At 47.3% G+C, this 24,236-nt stretch overlaps 1 non-coding gene across 1 annotated transcript; it reads left to right on the top strand.

The window, feature by feature from the left end:
- Positions 1–1,709: 1,709 nt before the first annotated feature.
- Positions 1,710–1,783, top strand: trnan-guu (transfer RNA asparagine (anticodon GUU)). The gene has a single exon. It is a non-coding gene; the product is annotated as a tRNA-Asn (tRNA).
- The last annotated feature ends 22,453 nt before the right edge of the window (positions 1,784–24,236 follow it).

Raw genomic sequence — 24,236 nt, 5'->3', positions numbered from 1 at the left:
CTTCACCATGGATATCCAGTCCCTCTACACCTCCATCCGCCATGGCCAGGGCCTCCAATCCCTCCATTTCTTCCTGTCCCCACGTCCTCAACAGTACCCTTCCACCGACACTCTCATTCATTTGGCTGAACTGGTCATCACACTTACCAATAAGTCCTTCGGATCCTCCCACTTCCTCCAGACCAAAGGGGGAGCCATGGGCACCCGTATGGTCCCCAGCTATGCCTGCCTCTTTGTTGGATAGGTAGAACAGTCCATCTTCAGTAATTATACCGGCACCACTCCCCATGTCTTCCTCCGCTTCATTGATGACTGCATTGGCGCCACCTCGTGCTCTTGCGAGGAGGTTGAGCAATTCATCAACTTTACCAACACGTTCCACCTTGACCTTAAATTTACCTGGACCATCTCTGACACCTCCCTCTCCTTCCTGGACTTCTCCACCTCCATTAATGTCGACCGACTTGACACCGACATTTTTTACAAACCCACCGACTCCCACAGCTACCTGGATTACACCTCTTCCCATCCTACCTCCTGCAAAAATGCCATCCCGTATTCCCAATTCCTCCACCTCCACCGTATCTGCTTCCAGGAGGACCAGTTCCAATACAGAACACACCAGATAGCCTCCTTCTTTCGAGACTGCAATTTCCTTCCCCACATGGTTAAAGATGCCCTCCAACGCATCTGGTCCACATCCCGCACCTCCGCCCTCACATCCCACCCCTCCAACCACAGCAAGGACAGACACCCCCACCCCCCTTGGTGTTCACCTTCCACCCTACCGATCTTTGCATAAACCAAATCATCCGACGATATTTCCACCATCTCCAAACGGACCCCACCACCAGAGATAGATGTCCCTCCCCACCCCTTTCGAGCTTCCTCAACGTCCGTTCCCTGCATGACTACCTGGTCAGGTCCACGCCGCCAAATAATCCACCCTCCTGTACTGGCACCTTCCCCTGCCACGGCAGGAATTGCAAAACCTGCGCCCGCACCTCCTCCCTCACCTCTATCCAAGGCCCTAGAGAATGCTTCCACATCCAAAGTTTCACCTGCACATCATTTATTGACATTCCAACCGTTGGAATGTCTCCTCAAAATGGAAATTCCTCATTCCTGGACATGATGCACGGCGTACAATTGTGAAGAGGTTTTGGCAAAATATTGTCAGTTAGGAAGCGGAAAAATGTTCATGAAGCAAAACAGAAATCCCACTCTCCAGCTTTGTGAATCTTTGGAAACTCTTTGCAAAGCGGATTAAGAGGAGAATGAGAGATAAACTGTCCGACTGAGCAGAGACAGTCCAGACACCGTTCCCTTGTTGAAGAGGCAGGGAGATTGACTCTGATGTTCTCGGGGTATGAACTGATCTGAGACATTGAAAGAATTGTCGTTCCTGCACATCAGGAATTCAAACCCCTTCTCTCCTCCGAGCCAATGAGAGAACTCGGGAACAGGCAAAACACTGAAAGGCTGGAAGGGCGACGACCTCGGAGTAAGAAAGTTAGTTCCTCGTGACATGGGTGTGTCTGCAGAGGGTGGGATCAGACTGTCCCCGGTGTCTCCACAATGAATGTCCCAGGCTTTATTATGTAAAAGTAAAACTGTTAGACGACAATTGTAATTCTGGGCGGGGCCGGCTGAATTATGAATTCACTAACAGCCTCCCCTAAGCGATGCTGCAGCTCTTGCTCCCGCTTACCTCTGTGGCGCAATTGGTTAGCGTGTTCGGCTGTTAATCGAAAGGTTGGTGGTTCGAGTCCACCCAGGGGTGGTGTGTTCGCTGCCATTCCTTGGCTTTGAAGCCGTCCACTTTTAATGGGGTCAGGAAAATGTTCCCCAAACAGAAACCCTTTCCCCAAAGGGGTTTCTGGATTGAATTAATGTCTGACGTGAGGGAATGTGGACGCTGAGAAACCGAGACAAAAAGAGAAACTCGGCAGTACCTGTTGGAGAAAACGGAATTCTGAAATGTTGTCTCTGATTCTCAGGGCTAGAACAGAACTGTCACCAAATACATTTACCAATCTACATTCATCCTATCGATTGTCCAGAGACAGTCCAGACAACGTCCTCTTGTTGAAGAGGCCGGGAGATAGACTCTGATGTTCTCGGGGTGTGAACTGATCTTAGCCTCCCCTAAGCGATGGTGTAGCCAGCGCAGTTGACTGTCTCTGTGACGGAATTGGTCAGCAGAAGCGGCTGTTAACCGAAAGGTTTGTGGTCCAATCCCACCCAGGGGCGGCGTGCCCGCTGCTCTCCCTCCCGCTGCTTCCTTGGTCTGGTGGTGCACTCTTTCTCAACTCTACAGGCAGAGAGACCTGGGAAGTAAAGCTGTTAGTGTGGGTGTGTATTCGTGGGCCGAGTAGTTAATGCGATGGTCGTGAAATGCTTTGCCGTTTCCCCGCGCTGGTGCGAGCCCTGCCAACTCCAGTTGAGAAATATTGTCCAAAAAAATGGGACCTTGATCCCTAGTTTCTTCTTTAAGATTCAAATCTGTGGAGGGGGATAAATATTCACCCTCTTTGGAACTGGTTGGAATCAGCGACTGGTGGGAAGCTCATCACTTCCCAATACCTTATGTCTGACATTCCCTGGCCCTGCTTATCTTCACGATCTGCCTGTGTTTGTATCAAGCTGCTCATTGACCTCAGAGCTGGACGTTCGGATCGAGCTGGAGATGAGATAGGGACAGAAGCAGGAAGAAATGCGTCATGATTGTATTTAGAGTTTCCCGTGAGTCAGTTGTTTTTAGTGAAGAATGTCTGCCGGGTGCTGTCCTCTTAGATTGCCAGGCGCCGCAGCGAATGCGTCGGTGGATTTTGGGGAATTGAAAGTTGCACATGAGCTGCATGTGGGACTGTTTCAACTTACTGTCTATTCCATATCCCAGCTCTCATTGTCTGGAAAAGTGGCTTGTATTCTACCTCTGCTTTTTATTGGAGAAACTGGTGGACATGAAGCACATGGAGTGGGTATAATCCTGAGATCACTGCCCCTGTCCGCGAATGTATCTGCGTGTCTACATCTGTGGATAAAATGACGATTAGTTCCTAAATGGGGTTTCAACACAGTTTGACCATATCAGACTTCAGGCCCATTGTCGTGTCATTGTGAGATCACAGGGAGAATCTCATTGGCACTAGCCCCGGAAACATCAGAATACACAAGGGTATGGGCGAAATACTGGAAACTGAGACAAGGACAGATCGATGTCTGATAATCCACACAGCACAGTGGACCGAATGGTCTTTCTATACGTTGTAAAACCTCGAAGACAGGGAGACACCAATATGCAGCGACGATGGTCATAAATGAAAAGGCAAAAACAGTGCAATTGAACAAATATACATTGGCTCGCTCCACCGGTAATCAAGTGCTTAGGATACTATGCTTTTTACGCTGTCCTAAGGGTCCCAGTCCGGGCCAGAGAATGGGAATTCTGCACCTTTCCTTTGTCACGATGGCAACATTTCTGATTTTTTTTTAGAAGCATGAAATACTATGTGAAGCTGGCAGGGATTGATTTTGTCCCAAAAACTATTCAGATCAATATCAAACAAAGGATTGCAGATGCTGGAAATTTGAAACAAAAACATGAATTGATAGAGAAACTCGGCAGACATGGCAGCATCTATGGAGCGTAACAGAGTTAATGTTATCTTTGCATTGATATGTTATAACACCGGGGAAATGCTCATATTCACCTGTCAAATCAGCGTATTTATCAAAATCTCTCACTCACTTACTAACTTCGCATTTACAAATTTAAAAGGAGATTAGTGGCCCTAATGCTGTATTCTTTTGCCCTGAGCTAGTGAAGGGCTGTGCTTAAATGGTAACATTTTTCTTTTCATTTCCATCAGTTAGCATCCATGTCGAATGGAGAATTCGTCCTTTCAGTGTCGACCTCAATATATGTCGCCATTTGTCTCTCTTTGTCTCTGTGGATGTGCGCTTTCCACAGGTCCCTTCAGCCTTTCTTGTGGCATGCATGTTCGAGGCTGACGTCAAAGACCTCCACTGCTGTCGTGTAATAATATACTGTTCCGCAGAAGTATGGGGGCTATGTAAAATTCAACTTTTTTCTAAATTCCTAAATTCTGTTGGTCGACCTGTGATTTCACTCTGAGTCACAACATTTGCCATGCAGCCCACCTTCGCTCTGCTGCTTCTCCACCGTAAGTTAACGTGTGTCTGTATTCGTATCATTCTCTTGCCTTCTCCATGTAATTCTGCACAGTGTTACTTTAAATATGACCACCGAATTCCCGTTTGCGTCTATTGAATCTGCCTCTTTGTCAATGTCAGATAGGAATTTGCTCACCCCAACTCCTCCCTGTCCGAAAGCGTTCTTCCTAATGTCACTTTTAGTTCTTTTCCTCATGACTTGAAAACTCTGCTGAATCGTTGCCGATCCTTTCAGGCGTGGGAACATTTTGACTACATTACTTTCTGTTGTTGTGGTTCTGTTCGCCGAGCTTGGAATTTGTGTTGCAGACGTTTCGTCCCCTGTCTGGGTGACATCCTCAGTGCTTGGGAGCCTCCTGTGAAGCGCTTCTGTGATCTTTCCTCCGGCATTTGTAGTGGTTTGAATCTGCCTCTTCCGGTTGTCAGTTCCAGCTATCCGTTGCAGTGGTCCAGGTCGATGTGCTTATGGATTGAATCAGTGAATGAGTGTCATGCCTCTAGGAATTCCCTGACTGTTCTCTGTTTGGCTTGTCCTATAATAGTAGTGTTGTCCCAGTCGAACTCATGTTGCTTGTCATCCGCGTTTGTGGCTACTAAGGGTAGCTGGTCATGTCGTTTCGTGGCTAGTTGGTGTTCATGGATACGGATCGTTAGCTGTCTTCCTGTTTGTCCAATGTAGTGTTTTGTGCAGTCCTTGCATGGGATTTTGTACACTACATTGGTTTTGACAGACCTCTCCCTATAACTCAAATCTTTGAGTCTTAGAAATATCCTTGTAAATTTCTTCTGCACTCTTTCCAGTTTAATACCATCCTTGTTATAGCAAGGTGAACGAAACTGAACACAATACTCCAAGTATGGCCTCACCAACGTCCTTGATAACTGGAACATAACTTCCTAACTGTTATACTGAGTGCACTGACTGACGAAAGCCTTCTTCACTGTCCTGTCCATCTATGTTTTCAGGAATATAGGACTTACTCCTTTCTCGAGACTAGTCTCCCAGAAAAAAAATTGCTGGCTGACTGTCTGATTTACTGAACCTCACAGTGCCCCACAGCCCTTAGGTACATGTGTATGGACCCCTTCTTTATAACTAAGGTGGTGTTTGAAACCTTTATCACCTCTTTGAGATTAATCCTCATTTATTCGATGCTATTGAGTCATACAGCCCAGAAACAGACCCTTCGTTCCAACCAGTCCATGGTGACCCACTAAACTAGTGCCATCTGCCTACTCCAGGTCTGTATCCAGTTGTAATAGTCATAGAGAAGCAGAGCACAGAAACAGACCCTTCAATCCAACATGTCCATGCTGACCAGATATCCTAACCTCATCTCGTTCCATTTGCCAGCACTTGGCTAATATCCCTCTAAACTCTTTCTATATTTACACACATGAAGATGCCTTTTACATGTTGCCATTTTACCAGTCTCCACCACTTTCACTGGCAGCTCACTCCATACACACACTGCATGAAAAGATTGCTACTCGGGTCCCTTTTAAAATTTTCTCCTCTCACTTAAAACCTTTTCTCTCTCATTCTGGACTCCCCCAACCCAGGGTATGTCCTTGACTATTTACCCTATCTATACCCCTCATGGTTTTATAGACTTCTATAAGGCAACTCCTCAGTCTCTTACACCCCAGGTTAAACAACCTCAGCCTATTCAGTCTTTCCCTTTCCCTCAAAACCTTTCCTACTCATGTACCTATCCAAATGTCTTTTAAATGTTGTAATTGTACCCGTGTCCACCACTTAGTCTGGAAGTTAATTCCACACACGAACCACCCTCTCCATAAAAGATTTGATCCACATGTCTGTTTTTCAAACTCTTTCATCTCACCGTAAAAATGTGTCCCCTGCTCTTGAAATCCCCCATCCTCGGGAAGAGACAACTTCCATTAACCTTATCTATACCCCTCATAGTTTTATAAACTTCGCCTCTCAATCTTCTCTGCTCCAGCGGAAAAAAAAATCTCAGCCTACCCAGCCTTAATTCCAATTTGATAATAGTGAAGATTTCGGCTCTGTCTGTGTCAAGGATCTCTCAATTCTGAGTCAACACAGTGCGTCTTAAGTTCACCTGATCTTAAAATGAATGGCACCCTATTCATTTAAAATGTCGATGTTTTTTGTGCAAAGTCAGTCCTGGTTCGGGAAATTGTCAGTGGTGTTTTATTCCCATAGGCTACGTGCGACCGGGTGTATGCTCTGTTTAGAGATATATGAGTAAAACTTCACTTCCCAAAACCTGGGTAAAGTGAGTTACTCACCCCCACCACACTTACCAAACCACCCAAAAAAATTTTCTAACCTTAATTAGCTGCTTACTATTATATTTAAGCAGTTTAATATTAAGTGGATAATGAGTAAACCAAAGGGATCCCGCAGCTCTCAGAAAACAAAGACCCCTCCCCCACCCTCCTCTCCTCCTCAGGCTGCAGCTGATGTAAAAACAGGCCTTGAAGAGATGATTGCCAGGCTGGAAACGACACTCGTCAATTTCATTGTAGAATCCAGACAGAGATGGAATGCATTCGAAGAAAAGTTACAGAATCACAGCCAGGCTATTGAGGAACTGCAGGGCCGAGTGAAGGGGGCGGAGCTAAAGGCCACGACCTCCGAGGCTGCAGCTCAAACAGCTGCAGAACAGGTGCGAGCTCTGGAGCAGAGAGTCCGGGCCTTTGAAATCTACATGGATGACCTGGATAATAGAAATCGGAGAAAGAATATCCGTCTTCTGGGCCTCCCTGAACAAGAAGAGAAGGGACAGTTAGTAGTATTTCTGGAGCGATGGCTGCCCCAGCTTTTAAACCTGGGGGCTGAAACTGACCGGGTAAGGGTGGAGTGGGCCTACCGGGTCGCAGTACGCGGATCTGGCCCAAACCAGCGCCCACGCCCGGTCCTGTTCCGGCTGCAGAGTTATAGGGAGAGGCAGATACTCCTGGACGCCTCCAGAAAGCTTGGAAAGGATCCTAAAGCTATGATTCATGAAGGATCCAAGATTATGTTATTTCAGGACTTCTCCCCGGCTTTGGCACGAAGGAGGAAGGCGTTTGATGAGGTGAAAAAATGTCTAAGGAACTTAAATATTCAATACACCTTACGCTACCCAGCGACGTTATGCTTTAACCACAAAGGATCCGAGTATAATTTTAGATCACCAGAAGAGGCTAAGGAACTTTTAGACTCGTTTAAATAAATCGTAAGAGACAATTTATGTTGGCTTGCCTCTTCCACACTCCGTGGGGAGAAATGGATACTTTACTCTACTTTACTTTTGCTTCTGGGAGCAGGGTTGTCTTCCCTTGCTATTTTATGTTATTATACTTAACTGTAATTTGTTGGAGTTGTAATTTTATAGTTATGTGTGTTTGTACGTGGCATTGATGCTATCAGATGAGTAAAACTTCACAATTAAAGGCGAATGAAGCCTGTGGCTGTCACAGCACAGGGGGGATATGGGCCAATCACTGGCAGGTGGGACTAGATTAGTTTCAGAACACAGTCAGCACAGTTGGACTGAATGGTCTGTTTCTCTGCTGTATGACTCTGTAACTGTTCTGTCCTGGTCTTAAAACCAATTTTTGTCTTCCCCCATAACCATCCACTTCTTTGTTTTTCAAAGTCAAGTGAACTCAGCCTTGAATACATTCAATGACTGATCTAACTGCTGGAAGACATCCCCACTTCTGAACACAATTCCTCTTGCTAATATACCACTTGCTTTGCTCATTGCTTGCTGCACCTTTCTGACAACTAGCATTGACTGGTGTGGAAGGGCGCTGAGGCCCCTTTGTCCATCCACACATCACTCCTGATGAAGGGCTCTTGCCTGAAACGTCGACTCTCCTCCTCCTCAGTTGCTGCTTGTCCTGCTGTGCTTTTCCAGCCCACACTTTTCAACTCTAATCGCCATCATCTCACTTCCGCCAACCTCAGCATATCAACATTTGAACAATGCATCTCCTTTCTGCTTTTTTCACACATCAAAGGCTACAACTTCCCATTGTGGCACTGCATCTGTCAATTGTTCGCAAATTGAGACACAGACCTGGATCAACTTTTCCAGAGTCTGTCTCCTTCCTCGATTCACTCTTTCCTTTCAGTTGCTGCAAGATAACAATTGAACCCCAGAACGAAAAAGGAAAACGTGGTGAGAAAAAGACTTGTACTCACAATGTTAGACAGAGCAAGAAAGTGAAGTTTAGTCTTCATCCAGAGAGAAAAGAGCGGCAGCGGCTTCAGAGCTCACGGTCCAACTTCCGCATTTCGACAATGGCGGCTCTGATTGGCAGGAGGACAAACCTCCTTCCGGTCCTCCAAGGTGCTCCATTGGTCCTTGGAAAGGAGCCCGTGCGCCGTTTTTGCGGACACGCAAGAGTATGCGCAGTGCTTTGCTGACACCGCGGAGCATGCTCAGTATGCTCTGTGGTGATGCTGATGTTACTGAAAGGTAAAAAAAATCACACAATACCTGGTCACAGTCCAACAGACTTATTTGGAAGCACTAGCTTTCGGAGCATTGCACCTTCATCAGATGGTTTTGGAGTATAAGATCGTAAAACACAGAATTTATGATCTTACGATCTTATACTCCACAACCGCCTGATGAAGGAGCTGTGGTCCGAAAGCTAGTGCTTCCAAACAAGCCGATTGGACAATAACTTGGTGTTGTTTGTTTTTAACTTTGTACACCCCAGTCCAACGCAGGCACCTCCAGATCATAGCAAATTTTAAGTGTCCACATGAGAATGGGAGAGAAAAGTGCTAAAGCCATTTTGTTGCCGAAATGTTTTTACCCTGTGCCTCAATATTTTATTCCTTTGGCATTTTGTTTGGCTGCTCAACGTTACTGTCTTTTTACAACGGTAAAGGATAGAGGATATAGGTTTAGGGTGAGGGGAGAAGATTTTAAAACTATTTAAAAGACAATGAATAGAACATTCACCCCATACAGGGTGGAAGTGAGGACTGCAGATGCTGGAGATTAGGGTCGAGAGTGTGGTGCTGGAAAAGCACAGCAGGTCAGGCAGCATCCGAGGAGCAGGAGATTCGACGTTTCCAGCAAAACCCTTCACCAGGAACTAGCCATGGGGAACTGCAGGGCTGTGATGTAGTCGAGTGGGTCTGGGTGCGATGCTGTTGGGAAAGTCCGTGTGAATAGCCTGCAGGGATGATATGATTTCACTGCCTTAGCTACGTTTATATTGAGAAATGATTGCCCCAAGTCTGCTGTGGGAGGAGTGGGTTCCAGTTCGTGGGACACTGCTACCAGTTCTGGGGAAGGTGGGATTTGTGCTGTCTCTCTCTTCACACTCTGCCCGCCGTCCATTTTCTCCCCACCCGCTGCCCATGTCCATACTCCCTCCTCCCACTGCACCCCCATTCTCTTCCCCCAACCGTCTGAACCCGTCTTTCTCTAACCCCCAACCTCTGTCCCCCTGTGCGTTTCTCTCCCTTCTCCACCCCCAACACCGCCCCTCCCTATCGTTTCTGGCGCCTCAACCCTTTTCTAAGGAGAGAGAGAGAGAGAATGGATGGTGATGATTCTACCTGGGAACCAGGGTGTGCGAGAAATGCCTGCTTTTTAAAATTGAGAATAGCTAAAATCATATATTCAGAAACGTCGTTAAAGTCTGGAAAAATTGTCATTTTTTAGAAAAAAGTCGCTGAACTCTTTGTGAAAATTGCATTGACGTATGCGCAGTTAGGCCAGAACAAACAACACGCTGTAAGGAGTGGATGAGTGAATAAAAGACAATTCCCACCTTGTCCTAAAGGAGAAAGTGAGAACTGCAGATGCTGGAGATCAGAGTCGAGAGTGTGCTGTTGGAAAAGCACAGCAGGTCAGGCAACATCCAAGGAGCAGGAGAATCGATGTTTCGGGCATAACCCCTTCACCTTGCCCTCTCCAATGTGTGTTGTGTAGCTGCTTAATCATTTCTCGTGGCTGGGCAGAGGCTGATAGCCAAGTTTGAAACACATGAGGATGGCCTCAGCTGAGACCTTAGGTTCACGTCACACGACAAGAGACTCAGCTACACAATACACTCTCTCTCTCTGTCTCTCTCTCACACACACACACACACACGCAGCTCTGTCTCTCTCTCTCTCTCTCTCTGCCTTTCTCTCTGTCTCTGTCTCTGTCTCTCTCTCTCACACACACACTCTCAAGAACTCACACGCTCGTGCAGACCCTCTCTGGTAGACAGGCTCTCTCTCAGACACACACTGATACAGCCCCCCACGCACTCACATCCACGCACACACCTTCTCACATGCTTTCAATGAGCCTGGCGGTAAGTTCAGGTAACCTTTACTGCGACCCAATTTTGTTACAGCTGCAAATCTCCCCAGCAAAAAGGCGTACAAAAAGTAACATTTTTTTTAAAAACCCAGCTCAAGCTCAAAGTGCAACCACACCCTGCACCGCGCTTTCTTTATTGGCCAGCTGAGTTGTCCCTTTGTAACAGGATGTTTGGTACAGCCGGGTAAAGCAGGCAGCTGGGATGACTGAGTGATCCCTTTCCCGCAACAGCAGTTTCCTTCTCTAGAAAGAACATGAGTCAATCAGGTGGAGGTTTCCCCCTGTAAATGGTTTCATCCTAAGATTCTGAAGTCCGGATTACTGACGAAATCCCAATTCTGCATCTATCGCGGCGGGATTCGACCCTGTGAGTCCCCAGAGTTGGGTTGATAGTGACACTCGGCCATCGCTCCTTCCATCCCCCCTGCGATGGCACGTGAACGCGCTGGTGCCTCCGCAGGTGGGAAAAACACGTGACGCCATTCGGGCACTGACAGCAGGTGAATGGCCTCTCCCCGGGTGAATGCGCCTGTGGGTTTCCAGCAGGGATAGGGAAGGGAATCCCCTCACACAGTCCCCACATTTCCATGGTTTGCCCAATGGGGGAGCTTTTCTTGTGTCACTCTGGGTTTGAAATTACAAACAGAACAGGGACATAGTCTTTCCCACCGTGAGGGGTGAGATTTTGATTCCCCAAGCTGAGTAAATGGTTTGAAGCACTTTTCACAGTCAGCGCACTGACTCTCCCTCACTCGGGTGTCTCAGTATTCTTCCTGCCACACCAGTGTCCAAAATCTCTCAAGCAAACAAAAGGAAACATGTCTTCCTGATTGGAATGGCTACTGATATTCAAGTCCCAATGAATCAAGTGGCTCTATCTGAACTTGATGGATCATTTGCTTTCAGATTTCATTCTGCACATCTTCCTGCAAAATAAATCACGAAATAAGTGATCACGGACAGTACAGTTACATGAACAGAACAAAGGTGGCAATTTCTGTAGATTGCCACATGCCTTCTGATCACATATTATCCAGCACACAGAAACCTGAAAACCCTCATGCAGCCAGATAGCCTTAAGTGTGTTTGGAGGAAAACTTCATTTAGTTGACAATAACATGGAATAAACTGCCTACAAAGGAGCTGGAAATGGAGCTGAATCAAGGATATGAAAATGAAATGCCAAGGCTGCTTGAGAAAAGAAAGCCAGTAAAGCTACTGATTGACTTCCTGCTGTCAGATTAAATAAAAAAATGATTAACAAAAAAGGACTTTACCACATTAATACATTAGAAGGTGAATATTAATTGCAAAGAAACTTTTACATCAGCCAACAATATCAGATACACACCAAATGAAACAAGATACGTCTACATTTTATATCAATGTGCCAGTCCCTTGACTGCTGCTCAGTTGCATGAGAAACTACCCTTTTAATTGTGAACATGAGGAAAGAAGCAATCCTTTTCTAAGGTACAAACTGTGAACGTGTCAAACTGAGGGAATACACAAGGAAAATACATTTAAGAGAAAAAGACAGTATCTGAGCACCTTTGAAGACTCTGCTCACTCCCTGAATTCACTCTAGTTGCTACAAGTGAACAGTGTTTCATCCATCCCTCCTTCCCCAAGCGGACCCCACTACGAGGGATATATTTCCCTCCCCTTCCCATTTTGGCTTCTGCAAAGACCGTTCCCTCTGTGACTACCTGTTCAGGTCCATGCCCCCCTACAACCCACCCTCCCATCCTGGCACCTTCTCCTGCCACCGCAGGAAATGCAAAACCTGAGCCCACACCTCCTCCCTTACCTCCATCCAAGGCCTTAAAGGAGCCTTCAACATCCATCAAAGTTTTACCTGCACATCCACCAATATTATTTATTGTATCCGTTGCTCCCGATGCAGTCTCCCCTACACTAGAGAGACTGGACGCCTCCTAGCAGAGCACTTTAGGGAACACCTCTGGGATACCCGCACCAATCAACCACACTACCCTGTGGCCCAACATTTCAACTCCCCCTTCCACTCTGCAAGGACATGGAGGTCCTGGGCCTCCTTCACCGCCCCTCCCTCACCACCAGACACCTGGAGGAAGAACGCCTCATCTTCCGCCTCGGAACACTTCAATCCCAAAGCATCAATGTGGACTTCAACAGTTTCCTTACTTACCCTTCCCCACCTCACCCAGGTTCCAAACTTTCAACTCAGCACTGTCCCCATGACTTGTCCTACCTGCCTATCTTCTTTTCCACCTATCCACTCCACTCTTCTCCCCCCCCGACCTATCACCTTCATCCCCTCCCCCACTCACCTATTGTATTCTATGCTACTTTCTCCCCACCCCCACCCTCCTCCATTTATCTCTCCACCCTTCAGGCTCTCTCCTGTATTCCTGATGAATGGCTTTTGCCCGAAACGTCGATTTTGCTGCTCCTTGGATGTTGCCTGAACTGCTGTGCTTTTCCAGCACCACTCTAATCTAGAATCTGGTTTCCAGCATCTGTCGTCAATGTTTTTATCTTCCCCTCCATCCTCTTGCCCTACTCCCGGAGGATGGGGAATGGAAAGGGGAGACATTGCTTTGCTCCCAGATGTTGCCCAGAGGGAGGAAGTTTCACTCTGAAACTGACAGGGCGGCATCCACGTTGTGACGTCAACAATGGAGGGCGGGTCGGATAGTGGGCCGGCACTGCATCTGCGCTGCCCTGCAGCTGAGGTACTTGTGGAGGGGAGGACACTTTGCAAACTCCCACTCTCCTCAAATACATTTTCAGTTCAAGCAAAGCAAGGGGTTTAATTCTAGGTTAGAAAATCTCCTCTGTACCACGGGAGACCTCCTGCCATGGAAAATGCAGGGTTATAGATTCATAGTAACAGAAGGCCGAGAAGGCCATTTGGCCAGTCGAACCTGCTCCAACATTCATTAAAATCACTGCTGATCTATCCATCGTCTCATCTGCTCCAACCTGTACTATCCCGACTACACTTAATTCCCCTACCGTGTAAAAACCCTCCAACTGTGTCTTGAATATACTTCATGAAGCTGCCCCAACTGCTCTTTTGGGCAGAGAATTCCACGGAGTCTCACATAATCACACATATGTACAGCACAGAAACAGACCCTTCGGTCCAACTCATTATAGAGTCGTAAAGATATACCGCACAGAAGCAGACCCTTTGGCCAACTCGTCCATGCAGCCTCAGATATCCTAACCTAATCTAATCCCATTTGCCAGCACTTCGTCCATATCCCCATAAAGCCTTGCTATTCATATACACATCCAGATGCATTTTAAATACTGTAATTGTACCAGGCTCCACAACTCACTCCAGCAGATCATGCCGTACATGCATCACCCTCTGCGTGAAAAGGTTGCCCTTTAGGTCCCTTCGATATCTTTCCCCTCTCCCCTCTAAAGCGATGGGCTCTAGTTCTGGACACCCCCATTCCAGGGAAAAGACCTTGTCTATTTGCCCTATCCATGTCCCTCATGATTTTATAAACCTCTATCAGGTCACCACTTAGCATCTGACGCTCCAGGGGAAACAGCCTATTCAGCCTCTCCCTATAGCTCAAACCCTCCAACCCTGGAACCATCCTTGTAAATCTTTTCTGAACCCTTTCTAGTTTCACAACATCTCTCCGATAGGAAGCAGACCAAACTTACAAGCAATTTTCCAAACATGGCCTGACCAATGTTCTGTACAGCGGCAATAGGAGCTCCCAACAGCTATACTCAATGTTCTGACCAATAAAGGAAAACATTCCAAACGCCCCCATCGCTCTCCTATCTGTCTACGACTCCACTTTTAAGGAACTATCAACTTGCACTCAAGGTCTCTTTGTTTAGCAACACTCCCGAGGACCTTACCATTAAGTGTAAAAGTCGTGCTCTGATTTGCTTTTCCAAAATGCAGCACCTCACATTTATCCAAATTAAACTCCATCGCCACTTCTCAGCGTATTGGCCCATCTGATCAAGACTCAGTTGCAATCTGAGGTAACCTCCTTTGCTGTCCACTACACTTCCAACTTTGGTGTTATCTACAAACTTACTTGCTATACCTCCCATGTTTACATCCAAATCATTCATATAAATGACAAAAGGTAGTGGACCCAGCACCAATCCTTGTGACACACCATTGGTCACAGGCCTCCAGTCTGAAAAGCAACCCTCCACCACCACCATCTGTCTTCTGACATAGAACCAGAATTGTATCCAAATGGTTAGTTCTACCTGTATTCTATGAGATCAAACCTTACTCACCAGTCTCCCATGAGGAAACGTATTGAATGCCTTACTGAAGTCCATATAGATCACATCCACAGCTCTGCCCTCATCAATCCATTTTGTTACTTCTTCAAAAAACTCAATCAAGTTCGTAAGACATGATTTCCCAAGCATAAAGCCATGCTGACTTTACATGCAAATCCTATATCTCAAGATTCTATCCAACGACTTGCCCACCACAAGTATCAGGCTTACTGGTCTATTGTTCACTGACTTTTCTTTACCACCTTTCTTAAATAGTGAAACCACGTTAGCCATCCTCCAGTCTTCTGGCACCTCATCTGTGTGTTGATGATGCAAATATCTCAGTAAGAGGCCCAGCAATCTCTTCCCCGGCTTCCCACAGAGTTCCAGGTTACTCCTGATCAGGTCCTGAAGAGTTATCCATTTTTATGCATTTCAAGACATCCAACGCTTCCTCCTCCTCTGTAATATGGACATTTTTCAACATGTCACTATCTGTTGCCTTACATTCTACATCCGCCATGTCCTTCTCCACAGTAAACGCTGACGGAAAATATTCATTCATATCTTCCCCAACAACTGCAACTCCACACAAAGGCCGCCTTGCTGATCTTTTTAAGGGCCATATTCTCTTCCTTGTTACCCTTTTGTCCTTAATGTGATAATAAAACACTTTCAATTATCCTTAACTCTATTTGCCAAAGCTATCTCATGTCCCCTTTTTGGCCTCATGATTTCTCTCTTAAGTATACTCGTACTGCCTTTATACTCTAAGGATTCACTCGACCACTCCTGTCTATACCTGACATATGCTTCCTTGTTTTTCTTAACCAAAATCTCATTTTCTCTAGTCATCCAGCATTCCATACACCTACCAGCCTTTCCTTTCACCCTAACTGGAATATACTGTGTCTGGACTCTTGTTATCTCATATCTGAAGGCTTCCCATTTTCCAGCAGTCCCTTAACGTGCGAACATCTGTCCCCAATCAGCTTTTGAAAGATCTTGCCTAATACTTGAGTCTTCCTCCAATTTAGAACTTCAACTTTTAGATCCAGTATATGAATCATTATTCTAATGTTAATAGAATTATAGCTGCTGGCCCTCAGGATTTGCACTCTCTCCAGTAGGTTCATCCACATTGTGAATCAGAAAATTTCCTTGTACACATTTAACAAATTCCTCTATTTGGCAGATAGGTAAATGGGCAGGAGTTATTCCTTGGGTCCACTCTTCCTTCACTCTCATCAACCGTAGCACCATCCCAATCTCAATAGTCCCACGGCACATTGCCCTGCAACCGCCGAATGTGTGACACCAGCCCATTTACCTGCTCCCTCCTCACTATCGAAGGGCCCAAACATGCCTTCCGGGAAAAGCAGCACATTATCTGCACTTCCCACAACACAGTCTAGTGCATTCACTGCTCACAATGTGGTCTCACCTGCATTGGGGGAACGAAGCATAAACTGGGTGACTGTTTCGCAGAACATCTACGTTCTGCCCGCAAAAAAGACCCTGAGCTTCCAGTTGCCTGCCAATTTCGCAACCCACCCTGTTCCCTGGCCAACATCTCTGTCTCAGGTTTGCTGTAGTGTCCCAGCGAAGCTCAGCACCAGCAGAACGAAGAACACCCAATATTACACTTGGGGACCATACTGCCCTCCGGTCTCAATGTCAAATTCAATAATTCCAGGGACTGAACGCCATAATATCTTCGTCCCTACCACACACACAAACGTTGTTGTCCCATAGTCTGTCATTACAAACTACCTGTTGTTAGCCATGAACGGTCCTTATTAACAGTTATTCACCCTCCCATGCAGAAGGTTATCAACTCCTTTGTCTGTCCAACGGTTCTTCCCTCGCTTTGGGCTCTACCCCTATTTACTTATTGACAGTGTCCGCCTTCCTCCCACCCTCTCTTCTGCATATAAACCGACATTTTCCCAATCACCATCAGTTCTGTGGAAGGGTCATCGGCAACTATTGTTTTTGTTTCTGATATACAGCATCCGCAGTTCTTTCAGTCTTTTTTTATTGAAAGAGAGTTGGAAATTGTTTCGAGAGACAGTCGCAGAGAGGGGGGGGGGAAGACAGAACAGACACGAACTGTTGGTCGCCGTTGTTACACATAACGTAAAGTCATTGCAGTGCGATCCCTTCCCTTAACCCTGCTTTTCTGTGGGCTTGTGGCGCAACTGTATCGCATCTGACTCCAGAGCAGTAAACAGTGAGGTCAGGCTCACTGCAGCTCAATTTCTTGCATTTCAAATTTAGGCAGCAGTGTGTCCACTCCGGATATCTGCTCAGTCAAGTCTTCTTTCTGAAGCTTTGCTGTCAGTTTGATTTGTGAACACTGTGTCAGGGAGGTGGTGTGCCCATTGTTTGTGTAAATGCTCAGCTCCCCACAGTGTGAAAAGTAAAACACAAAATGTCCATCACGGGATTTAAACACACAGCCGCTTCGTTCAGTTGGTGACAGCGCGGTGTGAATAACATTATACCGACAGTTTCACAGTATAATCCATAGCCTCCCATTTTTATATTTCAATGGATCAGGAGATCCCAGCTCCTCCTGTTATAGCAGAGTGACAGCGAGTTCAGATAGAAATGTTTCCCACCAACAGCAGATCCTTTTCTCTCACTGGACACAGTTGAAGTGATCTTTCTTCAACAGCAGGAGCGGAAACCACAGTCTGACGGCCCCTCTCCACATTTTCGGTTAGCCTGAAGTTTATAAACTATGTCAGTAAAACCCAATGGCGGATATCTATTTGGTTCAATCAGCTTTTAGCCAAGTGTAGTTGAGCGGGAGGATGCTGCTGTGTGAAACAGCGTGGGGAATTACTGCAGGGCCTCCTGCGCATGGAATACACCGCAACTGATGTGTTTCACCTTCACCAGTTTATTCCTATTTCAGAGAAGAGAAGTTTGATGATTCGGATCACAGCAGCCAGACAGAGAACAGGAGAAGAACACTCAGACCTTCACAAGCCTGTCACCACAGCTGGGTCATCGTGGCCCGTGTATCAGTATGGGATAGTAATCTGCATCGACTGACTGGAAACACAGCAAATTGGAGTGCTGGTGGGACTATCACACAGGAGAAAACGGCTTCGACAGATCAACTGGAGTGGCTCCCAATGCTCAACTCCGCTCACCTCAACTGAATAACTGTAAACAACTTATTCAGTGATTCAAAGGAATACTCGGTTTTGAATCTGCATTGTGGCATGTACCTTCGAGAATGATGTCAAAACACCTTCATTGCTGTGATGGAGTATTCTGTTGGGCAGAATATACCCGTTGTCAAACTTCCCACATGCTGTTGATCCAACTCCGATTTCACTCAGAATCACAAAATGTGTGACAGCGCAGACTGAGGCCATGCAGCCCACCTTCGCACTGCTGGCTCAACACAATATGTAAATAAGTGTCTCATTCTGTCTCCTTTTCCCTGTAAATCTTTACGTTCTTTCTTTGAACATGACCACCGAATTCCCTTTTGTGTCCGTTGAATCTGCCTCTTTGTCACTGTCAGACAGGGATTTACTGACCCCACTCCCTGTGCGAAAACTTCTTCCTCATGTCACTTTTACTTCTTTTCCTGATGACTTTAAATCTCTGCCAAATCGTTCTCGATCCTTTCAGGCCTGGGAGCATTTTCACTCTGTCGAGACCCCGATGACTTGGAAAACATCAATCAGGCTTGATTCCAGCCTTCTGTTCTCCAAGGAGAATTGTCCCAACTTTCCAATCTCACTTCATTGCTGACATTCCTCATACACGGCACCATTCACTTCAACCTGTTCAGCGCTGTCTCCAATCACGTCACTTCCCCGCTTCCTGAGATTTCACACTCAGAATTGAGCAGTAGTGCAGCTGGAGGATTCAGATTGCGCGGGCGAACAATCTGCAAAACTTGCTTTCAATTTGAACAAATGTTCGCCTAGTTCACTTTAACAGGAGCTCTGACCGATCCCGACTTCAGGCAGAACGATCTCGTTTCATGGATGTGTTTTTTGAGAAATTTTGCACAAGACAAATCAGCAAACGAGGGCTCGTCCGGGATTCTAACCCGGGATCTCTCGCAAGTCCACCCGACAGAAGTCCCGAAGCGTTAAAAAATCAGACTGCTGGACCAACGAGGCACATCTTAGAACGTCGCCACAGCACTGACCCTTGATGCTACAAGCGCCGTCCCCTGAAGCAGCTGAAACTTGCTCAGTGTGAAATACATTTGACGTTGCTCCAAGAATCGCAAGCAGCAAAGAGATTCCAGAACATTTGCTTCTCATTCCGTCTCCCTGCGCCCGGGACGCTGCTGTTTGTCCCATTGCCAGTAACCGGACTCTCTGCACTGGCGGATAAGTAAACCATTTTGTTTCTACTTGCATACCCGAATGGCATGTAGCATATCGATGCACTCGCCAAATCCACTCCATGCAAGGTGCGTGGTTTTAGAGGTCTCAGTGGCATTCTGTTGTTCGGCGGTTTTTATTCTGAATTGGATCGCAAAGCCAGCTCCCTGCAATGCCAATCAGCTGGTCAAGTTGAAACAAATGTCGTGCGGTTTCGTTCATTCCCTGCAGTAATTCGCTACCCTGGTTCAGACGTGAATGACAAGCATGTCAAAAACCTCATCACGACTCAGACACAGTTCCCCCACGATTAGGACGGATCCCACCGATTGTGAATAACCTCAGAGAGAGAGAGAGAGAGAGACAGGCAATCGGCGTGGATTCGATGGGTTGAACGGCTTGTGTCTACGCGAGAATGGTGCTACGTGTTTATGGCGTCCCACTGCTTGTCTCTGGGACAGAGAGGCTGAGGGAGCAAAACTGGTTTAGTTTAAACCATCCCTCTTTGCCGCTAGCAACTCTTAGAGCAATCTCAAATGTATTTCATCGTGAGCATGTCTCAGGTCACTCAAGCGGTGTGGGGCGACGATCGCGCGCTGGCTCTCTGGCTCGTTGGTCTAGGCGTATGATTCTCGCTTAGGGTGCCTTACTGTGATGAGTTGCGAGAGGTCACGGGTTCAAATCCCGGACGAGCCCGAGGTTTTTCCAAAAGTTGACTTGTGCAAAACTGCCTGATTAATTTTCTCAAAAAGCACCTTGGTGAAACGAGGTTGGGCTGTCTGGAGTACGGACAAGGCAGAAAACAGGGAAGTGAAGTGGTTGGATGTAGTGTCGAACAGGTTGACGTGAGCTGTGCGGTGTTTGGGGAATGTCAGCCATGAAGGTAGATTGGAAAATTGGGACAGCTCTCCTCGGAGAACCGAAGTTTTCCAAGTCATGAGGGACCTAGAAACAGGAAATAATGTTGTGAAAATGTTCCCACACCTGAAAGGTCCACAACGATTCGGCAGAATTTTAAGGTCACCAGGAAAACAAGTAAAAGTGACAGGAGGAAGAACGTTTTCGTACAGGGAGTGACTAGGGTCAGTAAGTCCCTGTCGGACATTAACAAAGAGGAAGATTCAATGAACACAAAAGGGAATTCGGTGGTCACGTTCAGATGTGCAGATTTACGCTGAGAAGGCGAGAGAACGAAACGAATAGACACACGTTGACTGAAGTATAGAACCAGCAGAGCGAAGGTGGGCCGCATGGCCTCCGTCTGCGCTGCGACACATGTTGTGATTCAGTGTGAAATCACAGTTCGACAAACAGAATGTGGGAATTTAGTAAAAACGTTTCTATTTACACAGCCTCCGTACGTCTGCAAAACAGCATATCACACGACAGCAGCGGAGGTCTTTGACATCAGTCTCGAACGTGCATGCCGCGTGGCAGATGAAAAGCTGAATCGCTCTGTGGAGAGGGCCCAGAGCGTGGCAGCAGAGTGGCGCAGCGGGAGCGTGCTGGGCCCATAACCCAGAGGTCGATGGATCGAAACCATCCTCTGCTCTTATTCAATGTCACCTCGAGCTGGTTTCCTTTGGATCGGTGCTCTCTTCTGCCAGCTGCATACCCGAATGGCACGTAGCGTATCGATGCATTCGCCAAATCCACTCCATGCAAGGAGCGTGGTTTTAGAGGTCTCAGTGGCATTCTGTTGTTCGGTGGTTTTTATTCTGAATTGGATCGCAAAACCAGTTCTCTGCAATGCCAATCAGCTGGTCAAGTTGAAACAAATGTCTTGCGGTTTCGTCCATTCCCTGCAGTAATTCGCTATCCTGGTTCAGACGTGAATGACAAGCATGTCAAAAACCTCATCACGACTCAGACACAGTTCCCCCACGATTAGGACGGATCCCACCGATTGTGAATAACCTCAGAGAGAGAGAGAGAGAGAGAGAGACAGGCAATCGGCGTGGATTCGATGGGTTGAACGGCTTGTGTCTACGCGAGAATGGTGCTACGTGTTTATGGCGTCCCACTGCCTGTCTCTGGGACAGAGAGGCTGAGGGAGCAAAACTGGTTCATTTTTAACCGTCCCTTCCGTGTTGGACTGCCTGCAGTCCCTCAGCTCAGGGCCGTGGGGAGGACTCTCAGTGGGTGAAGGTTTCACTCCGATTCTCTTCATCTGGGACACCTGGGACTCAGATGTTAACTGCTGCGTGGTAGCAACAAAGAAAGCGATGCCCACTTTGCAATAGACTTTCCGCAAGATTGCTGCGTGAAGACGATTTCTGAACACCAACAATGTGAATTGACCTGGGCGAAGAGTCCTCGGTGTCCATTTCTTTCTGTCCTGCCAGCACAGCATCTTTCTATCTCTCCGATAACAGACTTTTGGAGAAAGTTCACAATCAAAGTTGTTCATGTTCCCCGCATTAATGCAACTGACACCTCTCACCCCAACGGTTTCAGAGAGTGAGAGAGAGAGAGAGAGAGACTCTACCCGCCCCCCCCCCCCCCCCCCACCCCCCCCCCCCCCCCCAGAACAACGTGCAAGTAGAAATAAATTGGTTTAATTATCGAGCAGTGGAGATAGTCCAGTTCCTGGGGATGAGACAAACATCATCGCCCCGGGGACAAAATGACAAGCAGAAGTTCTGGAAACGCTTTGCTGCTTGCAATTCTTGGAGCAATGTGGAATGTACTTCACACTGAGCAACTTTCAGCTGGCTCAGAGTCTCCAATGTACATTGCTGTGTTTGCCGCAAGCACAGGGAGAGAACAATAGGAAGGACGTAGGAGTGAATAACGATCCGCGTGAGAGGGCGAATAGCTGCTCGTGGAGACTGTTAGTGACTAACAATACGTAGTGTGTCATAGCAGACGAGGTGATAACAAGGAGTCGTTTGTGTGGTAGGGGTCAAGGACATGGGGGAGTTCAGGCCCTAAAGTTATGGAACTCGATATTGAAGACCGGAGGGCTGTAAGGTCTCCAAGTGGAAAATGAGGTGTTGTTCTCTCATCTGGAGCTAGAACACTGCTGCAAGCCTGAGACAGAGATGTTGGTCAGGGAACAGGGTGATGTGTTAAAGTGGCAGACAACCGCCTTTTTCCTGCGGGCAGAACCGGGATGTTGTGCGAAGCAGTCACCCAGTTTATGCTTCATGCTACATGGGGGAAACGACACTGTGAGCAGCGAATGCAGTGGACTAGGTTGTGGCAAAAGTGCTGCTTCACCTGGGCAGGTATGTTTGAGCCCTTGGATATTCAGGAGGGAGCAGGTAAATGGGCAGGTGTTACACATTCGGCGGTTGCAGGCGAAAGCGACTTGGCACTATGGGAGGTGGGTGTGGGGTGTTGCGAGTGAAGGAAGAGTGGACCCGAAGTGTAACCCCTGGCACAACGGGTGCGTGTTGGGACCATAACCCACTCTCTCCTATTCACTCAATGTCGTCTTTAGCAGCTTTCCCTTATAACTGCGCTCTGTTCTGCACCTCGCCTTCTCATCTGCTTCCGGAAAAAAGCTTGGACATAAATATTTCACAGTGATATACTGGCCCAATGTGCACAGTCGAGTTGATACACTCGTGGAGACCTGCGTGGTCTTCTCCTGTTCTCTGTATCCCATGGTGAGGAGGGTAATGCTTGTCACTGGCCGCTCGGGTGTCACAGAAGAGTTTCAAAACAAAATGGTTGAATTGTCTGCCAGTGGAGAGAGCCCGGCTCCTGGGGACATGACAAACAGCAGCAGGGAGACTGAATGAGAAGCAGCTGTTCGAGAAACTCTTTGCCGCTAGCAACCCTAAGAGCAATCTCAAATGTATTTCATAGTGAGCACGTCTCAGGTCACTCAAGCGGTGTGGGGCATTCATCGCGCGCCGGCTCTCTGGCTCGTTGGTCTAGGCGTATGATTCTCGCTTAGGGTTCCTTACTGTGATGAGTTGCGAGAGGTCCCGGGTTCAAATCCCGGACGAGCCCGAGGTTTTTCTAAAAGTTGACTTGTGCAAAACTGCCTGATTAATTTTCTCAAAACGCACCTTGGTGAAACGAGGTTGGGCTGTCTGGAGTACGGACAAGGCAGAAAACAGGGAAGTGAAGTGGTTGGATGTAGTGTCGAACAGGTTGACGTGAGCTGTACGGTGTTTGGGGAATGTCAGCAATGAAGGTAGATTGGAAAATTGGGACAGCTCTCCTCGGAGAACCGAAGTTTTCCAAGTCATGAGGGACCTAGAAACAGGAAATAATGTTGTGAAAATGTTCCCACACCTGAAAGGTCCACAACGATTCGGCAGAATTTTAAGGTCACCAGGAAAACAAGTAAAAGTGACAGGAGGAAGAACGTTTTCGTACAGGGAGTGACTAGGGTCAGTAAGTCCCTGTCGGACATTGACAAAGAGGAAGATTCAATGAACACAAAAGGGAATTCGGTGGTCACGTTCAGATGTGCAGATTTACGCTGAGAAGGCGAGAGAACGAAACGAATAGACACACGTTGACTTAAGTATAGAACCAGCAGAGCGAAGGTGGGCCGCATGGCCTCCGTCTGCGCTGCGACACATGTTGTGATTCAGTGTGAAATCACAGTTCGACCAACAGAATGTGGGAATTTAGTAAAAACGTTTCTATTTCCACAGCCTCCATACGTCTGCGAAACAGCATATCACACGACAGCAGCGGAGGTCTTTGACATCAGTCTCGAACGTGCATGCCGCGTGCCAGATGAAAAGCTGAATTGCTCTGTGGACAGGGGTGAGAGCGTGGTAGCAGAGTGGCGCAGCGGGAGCGTGCTGGGCCCATGACCCCGAGGTCGATGGTCATGGCATTCTGTTCTTCTGAACTGAATAGCAAAACCAGTTCTCTGCGATGCCAATGAGCTGGTCAAGTTGCATTTTCGTCCATTCCCTGCAGTAATTCGCTGCATGACAAGACGTGAATGACAAGCATGTCAAAAACCGCATCACGACTCAGACACAGTTCCCCCACTATTAGGACGGATACCACCGATTGTGAATATCCTCAGAGAGGGAGAGAGGCATGCAGTCGCCGTGGACTCGATGGGCTGAACGGCTTCTGTCTGCGCCAGAACGGTGCTCCGTGTTTATGCCGTCCCACTGCC

The sequence above is a fragment of the Hemiscyllium ocellatum genome (genome assembly GCF_020745735.1).
Source record: "Hemiscyllium ocellatum isolate sHemOce1 chromosome 27 unlocalized genomic scaffold, sHemOce1.pat.X.cur. SUPER_27_unloc_26, whole genome shotgun sequence".
Lineage (NCBI taxonomy): Eukaryota > Metazoa > Chordata > Chondrichthyes > Orectolobiformes > Hemiscylliidae > Hemiscyllium > Hemiscyllium ocellatum.
Note: the sequence above shows the minus strand (reverse complement) of the source record. Positions and strands in the feature narration are given on the sequence as shown.